Raw genomic sequence first — 9,013 nt, 5'->3', positions numbered from 1 at the left:
TTATCGCCATCACTAATTGTTGATTATTGTTACAAAAATTGTTATTATTGAATCGATATTATCGCCAAGCTGATACATTACTCAACATAAAAAAATCTAACAGAAATATTATCACTGATGGCGATTTATCATTTATGGCAGCGAAGTGTGCCTATACGGCCAACCATGCATAAGCCCTATGACAGCGATGGCGATTTATCATTTACAGCAGCGGAGTGCGCCTATACGGCCAACCACACATAAGACCTATCATATCGGCGATTCATCAAATATTATGTAGGCAACAGTAAAAAGCCAGTGGCCCTAAAAAACCTGCGAAGGCAATTACATGCTTAGATCCATGCAGATAGTGGAGTGCGCCTATACAGCCAACACGCATAAGACCAATGCCATCTGTACAGCTCCGACATCGCCATGGGGGATGGTGAAAGAAAATGCCCTCCCATGAATGGGTTAAACCTTGCAGGCAAAGAAAAAGTGGGCTGCAGTATGCACTCTTTGGCTTGTCCATAGATAGGCCAACCATGCATAAGACCCCCCAGATTCCTGTCTTGATTGCATTAGAAACTCATGGGGATGGGCCTCTAAATGTGCTACCCCCCTCATCAATGGACTTGGAGCCTTGGATTTAGTATCCCCAAGGTAGTTATGTAAGCCATGTGAACTCTAGAGAGTTACTGCGGCCAACCCTATGCATAAAACCTACCGAGTTCACTGCCCCGATAGCTTCACTAGGCCCCTTTGATGGATCGCGGTTTGTGAAATTCCTAGCTTCGATGGTTTAACGAACTCATAAGAGTTACAAAGATCATTCGCGTAAGACTCCGACTCAAACTACTTAAGATTTGGAGAAACTGTGATTGCTCCAACTACTCAAGAGCTTAAACTGTGCGTGGCACCTTTAGAGCTAACTGAAATTGAAAATTATCTTTGCCCCTCAAAAGGAAATACCACATAGGTGGCACCACTAACAATAATATGTTTTGTTACCTCGGTGTGTTATGAATTTCATAATGTGTCTATAAGTCTTGAATTGGTGAATCAAAACTTCACAAATGCATATGTTCATCTATTTTATTTAAGGCATGCTCAAATGTGTGATATGCTATGTTGACCAATTGCTCATTATGACAAAATGAATCATGAAAATTCTAAGTAAGCATGTGAGAAAACTCAGTATGTATATATACTTGTTTTGATAAAATCTCAGATTATGACAACAAGTAGAAATTCATTACTGTAAATTACTGTAAAATGATATTAAGAAACATACAATATTATATTTCCCCTCAGATGTCCAAATGTGTGTGTGTGTGTGTTGTAATAATATCTATTTGAAATTGAATTCAAATTACAACAAGTATCAGATTTATGTTAAAAAATGTTTGTCACTTCTTACTCAAAAGGAGGAATAATGAATGATTTGTCTTCCTAAAGAGTTAATCTTTCAAGATCAGCTACGGGTCTTTAATTATAACTTGCTTACCCTTCTGAAGAGGGCGATGGCGTTTTTCTGTCAGTTGCTCTCTTGATGCCGAAGAAAGGTTATCTAGTAGAATCCTCAAAGGCGGAGGAAGGTGAAATTGCGAAGGATTATCATTCTCTTCCGGATGATTCGATGACCTAGCCGATGGATCTTTCGAACTATTTACAGGAGTTCTAAATGTTATCCATCCTTTAAGGGTATCTGCAGATTTCACTTCACAAATTGGGTCTTTCAAAGAAATCTTTATGCAAAGTTGTCCCGAAAAGGAGGTATGATCTGTCTCTTCAAAGTAGTCTATGCCTTGATTCGTCTGATAATTTCTTACGTGCGGTGGAAGAATGCATTTGGCATAATCTACTGGATGATAATTGCACACCAAGTAATATTGATGGGCCCACCAATACATCTAGCAATAAGAAGCATGAACTGGATAGTTATAGCTAGGAATTATAAAGCATGATCCAGTATATACATTCAAAAGTTGTCTTCATATCAAGACCCAGTTATATGGTCCAATACCATAACTCCTGTAAGACCTGTATCCTAGTCCATACTGTTCCGTTGCCCGCCGCGATCCTTCCCGTCGAATTTCGGTAACCTGCGACCTATAATCGATATTTACACACGACCCTAAGTCGTATCTTGTAGATTTGAGTCAACTTAATCTGAGGCTTGTACTATTGAGACTGCACCGTCGCCGTGGTTCCAAGCCGCGACTCGCGCACTGATCCGATACCCTAGCTAGGAGATGTGGGCCCGCATTCAGTTTGAAGAAACACCGAGCGTTTAGAATCCCAAGAGAATCTCTACAACATATCCCATCAATTAATCACCTCATGTTAAGTACAAGAGCACCTATACTTTCTTTCTCCCCAAGTTAAGCAACCACCAAGTCAACTCTCAAGTCAAGTACACTATCACCTCACATCCATCACCCATCACTCTCTCTCCTTACAACCCTTCTCTCTCTCTTTCTTAACACATTTTTCAAGCAACTCCAACATGGTGGATGTCCCAAGTAATTCCTAAGTGAGAGAAAAGAGTGTGTTGTGTGTGGTCCATTCCCATCCTAAAATCCTTCATCCTAGCCATTCATCTCTCATCATCTTCCATCAAAGTGAGACACAAGGAGATCGGCGTTCCATTGGACCAAGAAGATCGAATGGTGGGTGCTTTATAGGCTAGATTTTTCATGTTTTGATGATGGGCCAAGTGAGGCCTACCGATTGATGGTAGGGATCTCACTTTGGACCCTAGATGTGGCCGATGGCCCACTTTGATTCTCATGATCATTAAATGATAGGGCCATTCTCCATGGACTCCATCATGATATTTATTTTCCTTACATGAAAAGAGGTCATCTAGACCGTCCATTTTGGGTGGAGAAGGAATCTTCACCATTGATCTTTGATTTGGTGGGCCCACATGTATTGGTACCCACTTGATGTATGATTGAATGCAAGGGAGGGCTCATAGTGGTGGAGCCCTCCATCACACGTGTCTATTTCTCTCTCTCTCTCTCTCTCTCTCTCTCTCTCTCTCTCTCTCTCCCTCCCTCTCCCTCTCTCTCTCTCTTTCCCTTTTTGTGATGATGTAGTTGTGTGGCCCACTTGGATGGACCCCACTTTATATATGTGTTGTATCCATGCCATCCATCATTTGGTGGCCCACTTGAGCAGGGCCCACCTTCTGTACTTGGAATGCCTAAACCATCCAGTGTCCTCGGATGCTGGACATTAATTAAAAACACAAATATTAGCTTTGGTTCAAAGCTATTTGGGTGGGCCACATGTGTAGGCCTCACCTTGATGTATGAACTTAATCCACGCCATCCATCCCTTTCCCCAGACCATTTTAGGCGTTGAGCCGAAAAATGGGGCCAATCCGACTTTCTGATGGGCCATAGTATAGAAAACAGTATTGTTACCATTGGCAACCACTCCGATGTTTTTATATGCCGAAACATACTAAATATTAGGATTGTTTGGCTTGTCTTAAGCTATGGGAACCAGTGAATGGGGTGGATTCTTCCGAGGTGGGCCCCATGTACGAAAAACTGAGGAAAAACACATTTTCAATATATATATATATGATGCATGCTCACCTACGCACCTATGCACGCGCGCACCTTTGCACACCTGTCATGGGTGTCGAATCCAAACGGTCCATAAGATGCGGAATCCCATGAAACTTAGGGTGTAAATTTTCACCCTGATTTAAGATTCTGGTTGGCCATAACAAAGAGAAATTCAAATCAAGAGAAGAAATTGTTTGCATTTTTATGGCCCACCGAAGTTTTGGTTCAAAGTAAAAATTGGTAACAGGGGATTTCATGAGGTTTTGCTTCATGTCGACCATTCAGATTTTCGAGACTCATCAGATATGATGAGCTATCAAAAAAGTTCGTAGGTAGTCCGTGCGAATTGGTTCGCAGGTGAGCGTTCCGCATATGTGTGTGTGTGTGTGTGTACATGTATATAAGTAGGCAGCGCCGACTGCTGCTGCGTTTTAGCGGACGGAGAGGCAAGGACCCACGTCCCAGCCGTGCGACCCACCGTGAGGTGTGTTGGAGCATCAACACCGTGCATCTGGCGGGCCCCTTCTTGCGGTGGGCCGCCTCCAAAATCAGCCATATTGGAAGCTTAGGTGGCCCATGTCACAGGAATTAGTGGGATGAATGTCTGCCATTGAAACCCTTTTGGGTGTCACAGAAGTGTTGAATCCTTATGAAATTTGTTTTTTCACTTTGTCAGGGTCTGTGTAACCTTATCAACGGTTTGGATGAAAAATAAATCGTTATGGTGAGCCCCACGTGGGACCCAAGGATGTATGGTTTTACTCACACTGTCCACGGGCGGTGGAACCCACCACGGTGTATGTGTTTTATACGTGCCGTCCACCCATTCTATAGGGATGGTGGGTCCCACTGCTGTTGACATTAGCAAGGTCTGTGGGACCCACGCATGTTGTATGTATACCACACCGTCCACATCAATGGACGATGGGACCCACCATGATGCATGTGTTGCATCCAAACCGTCCAACCATTTCGACAGATAATTTTAAGGCTTGAGATCAAAGTTAAGACAGATCTAGGATTAAGTGGACCACACTATAGAAATTAGTGGGTTTGACCATCCACCATTAAAACCCCTTCTAAGTCAGTGTGACCTTATGATCAGATTGGATGGGAAATAAATGTTATCGTGGGCCTTAGGGATTTTAATGGTGGAAATCATTATCACCACTTATCTTTGGGTATGGCCCATTTGATATGCATGAGGCCTAATTGGTGTGGCCCATTTGATATACATATGGCCCATGTGATGTAGCCCACTTGTCATATTTATGGCCTGTTGTTGAGGACCACCTTGATGTGTATGAGGCCGTTATTGAGGCCCACCTTGATATGAATGTAAGGCCCATGTTATGAGGCCCATTGTGATGTATTCAAGGCCTATGGGTTATGGCCCATTGCAATGTACGTAAGGCCCATTGGTGCAGCCCATTGGTGCGACCCACTTGATCAATATAAGGCCCATGTGATGTGGCCCATTTGATGTATCTAAGGCCCATGGGTCGAGGCCCAACGGGAAGTCCTTAGGGTCCATTGCAATGTGTGATTCCCATGGTTTGTGTAATGATGTTTTATGATGGGCCATGCCTTGGAAGCAACGTTGGTTTGACGTCCACATTGTAAGCATAATGTTGGTTAAATGTCCGCATTCTAACTCTCCCTAGGGCCCATTGATAGGCCCGTACTTGTTGTGTATAGGCCATTTAGGCCCATCTTCATTGTAAGGACAGTTCATCACTTTATAACATGCTTAGTATAGCTCCATGATTCATGTCATATCATCATATGTATGTTGCTATGAGAAATGTTTGATCACAGCATAAGCCATTGGGCTGAGACATTTATGGGACTCCTTGTGAGACGGAGTACCCCACATGATCACGTGGTACGTGCGAGATTGCTGCATGATTGTACGATGTGACTCATGCATCTTGCATATAGGTGACTTGATCATTGTATGCCCTAGCGACATCAGGGTTGGGCTTCACACGCACATCATGGATAGCCGTATCGGATATCGAAAATACTTGGTTCTAGCATTGTGGGCACTTCGAATGTCCTTGGGTGAAAGTCTTAGAACCTTTTTAGTACCAAGAGGTGCTCCAACATTTAGACCGAGTGGATACATAAGCGCCCGAGTGCCGAATACCAGTAGGCCGCGTCTCTCAATGTGTCACAGTCAGTTGGAAGGGGGTGTGGCCTTATCCACCCGAGTGAGGGGGTTATAAGCAAGGTTGAGTTTGATAGCTCGCAAATGAGTCCACTATCGATGAGCCGGGTAGGTATTGGCAGACTACTAGTCAGGCAGATAGTGAGGTCTATTCTGCTCGCTAGGTTGTACGGCTAGGGAGGAGGTAGTCAGTGTGGAGTATACTAGACCCCGGTGATATCCCAGAGAAGAACTGTACTGATATGTGTACTTGATGAGTACTGGCATGCTTACTTTACATCTCGCATATGACATTTAGCTACATAGGCCTCGCATCCCATGGCCTTGGTATGGCTAATAGCATTCATGGACTTACCGCATATTTTCGCATTACTCTGATATTGTACACTCGGCGCTTGCCTTGCGCACACACTTACACCACCCTATAGGCTTTTGTAAGCTTATGTACGACAATTGCGTGCAGGTGGCATTGGATCGCAGCAGCGCTGAGGCAGGAGCGTACATCAGATTATTTTAGAGTTTTTAATCACCTTGTATTTTCCTTTCCGCATTATACTTAAAGTTTTTGATATAGTGGATATGTGGTGATATTATTTTGTGACTTGGTTATGCTTGTGGTTATGCTCCATTACAAAAAAAAATTCATACTGGAAATCCTCCTTGTAGGATCCTAGGATTGGAATCTGATATATGAATGCCGGGAATCCAGAATGGGGCACTATGTAGGCTGTCAGCACCGGATTCGACGATCGAAAATTTTGTGAGCCCATTTTTCGAGTTTAAGGCATGACAGAAGTTATTATCAGAGCATAACTTGGGAATACCTGAGGATCATATCACATATCTACTATAAATTTAAAATGAATAGGTTCCAAGTCCGAATGACTTAGCAATTTTTCGACATAAACCCTTAACATTTATGCCTTCAAGAATTCTCAAGACTGATAGGCCCTCGTTCCTTCCTTTATGACGTGATGCCTAGAAGAGCGACCCGAGCGAATCCCGCTCCACCACTTGCTACTCCCGCTCCACCACTTGCGACTCCCGCTCTACCACCTGCGACTCCCGCTCCACCACCGGATATTTTTACTTTCCAGCCTAAGGATGTCACTCCTCTACCTGAGACTGGTGCAGATCCGACCGTACCTATGAATGCCGCCCAGCTGAAGCAAATGCTATAGGCGATGACTGCTATTCTTCAGGGGCAGAGCAGGCATCCCACTGTTATGCCAGCCAAGGCCGAGCAGGAGCTTGCGAGTACCCTTCTCAAGGACTTCCGACAACACGATCCCCCATATTTTCGGGGTGAGCCAGACCCTACTGCAGCAGAGATATGGTGCTCAAAGGTAGAGAAGATATTCAACACCATGAGATGTACGACCTAACAACGAGTCCCGTTAGCCGTATTTATTCTCCAAGTGATGCTCAACATGGGTGGGCATTTATTGCCCGAGCAGTAGCGGCCGATTTCATGTGGACCTGGGAGGACTTTGTAGATCAATTTGACTAGAAGTTCTTTCCCAAGCATGTGCGTCAGCAGCATGCATTAGAGTTTGAGACTCTGGTCTAAGGAGACATGACTGTGTTCCAGTATGAAGCACGTTTCATCGCACTATCAAGATTCACGACGTATCTTGTTGATGATGAGGGGTGGAAGGCTTGCCGTTTTGAGAACGGTTTGCGTCCTGCCCTCAGGAGGCGTGTGATTGGACATATACTTCCAACATTTGAGAAGATTGTGGAGAGAGCCCAGATCTACGAGTCAGATTAGGCCAGTTTGCAGAGAGCCCGTGACCAATGGGGAGATCAGAAGAGGAAGGCACCCTCTGTTAGCTTACAACAACAAAAGCATCGTCCACAGCAGCAACGCATGACTTGCCTAGCATTCCAAGCACCCGTGGCACCCCCAGCACCACCTTTGGGACCATTTTCAGGTACCTGCTTTGGATGCGGTAGGAGAGGACATCATAGGCACAAGTGTTCCCATCCGCAGCAACAGTAGCCGAGGGCACCGTATCAGCCTCCGCGACAACCCCCACAGCAGCAGCGACCGCAGCACCAGCTTCCAGGACCTCCCCCACAGCAGCAGAGGCAGTAGATCAAGCCGCCACAGCGGTAACAGCATCAATAGAGAGCTCAGAGGGGACCTGCACCTCCCCATCAGGCCTAGGGTAGATTTTATGTTGCCCAGCAGGACCCTCAGTCATTAGGAGGGGTCATCAAGGGTACTCTCCCTGTTTCTGCATGCATAACACATGTATTGTTTAATTCTAGTGCATCGCATTCCTTTGTGGCTGATGATTTTTGTCGATCGACCGGTTTGCTGATGGAGTCTGCCCGTGAGGGTTTGTCGGTATCGACGCCCTTAGGGAAGACTGTAGTGTTGGGCCAATTTTGCGCATCTTACCCCATTCTGATTAGGGATATGTTTTTACCTGCCGACCTATTCGTATTGCCGATGTCCGAGTTTGATGTTATCTTGGGCATGGATTAGCTCGCCGAGTACCATGCTATATTGGACTGCTCCACGAGGACAGTCACTTTTTGTATACCCGGCGTGCCAGTGTTCCAGTTTTTTGCCGAGCCTAGAGGAGAGAAGCTTTCCTGCCTATTATCTTGTGTCGTTAAGGAGCCAGCTGCTTTGAGTATTGACCAACTGTCGGTCGTTTGTGGTTTTCCCGATGTGTTCCAGGAGATTTTGGGGTTACTACCTCATCGGTACACCGAGTTCTAAATTGATCTCGTGCCCGATACCGCGCCTATTTCAAAGGCCCCGTATCGTATGGCATCGATGGAGTTACGGGAACTACAGAAGCAGTTGGACAAGTTACGTGAGCTAGGCTTTATACGTCAGAGTACTTCACCGTGGGGAGCGCCGGTACTCTTCGTGAAGAAGGATGGCTCGTTAAGGCTTTGTGTAGATTATCGCGAGCTCAACAAGGTCACAATCAAGAACAAGTACCCACTTTCGAGGATCGATGATTTGTTTGATTAGCTGCAGGAGGCACAGTTCTTTTTGAAGATAGACTTGCAGACCGGTTATCATCAGGTTTAGGTCTAAGATGAGGATATCCCGAGGACAGCCTTCAGGACTCATTATGGTCATTTTGAGTTTCAGGTCATGTCCTTTATACTGACCAATGTGCCCGTAGTATTCATGCAGTTGATGAACAAGGTCATCCGGCCATATCTCGACTAGTTTGTTATGGTGTTCATTGACGACATTTTGATATATTCGAGGACTCGTGAGGAGCATGAGCGGCATCTGGAGATTACCTTG

Source organism: Magnolia sinica, chromosome 18, assembly GCF_029962835.1.
Source record: "Magnolia sinica isolate HGM2019 chromosome 18, MsV1, whole genome shotgun sequence".
Lineage (NCBI taxonomy): Eukaryota > Viridiplantae > Streptophyta > Magnoliopsida > Magnoliales > Magnoliaceae > Magnolia > Magnolia sinica.
Note: the sequence above shows the minus strand (reverse complement) of the source record.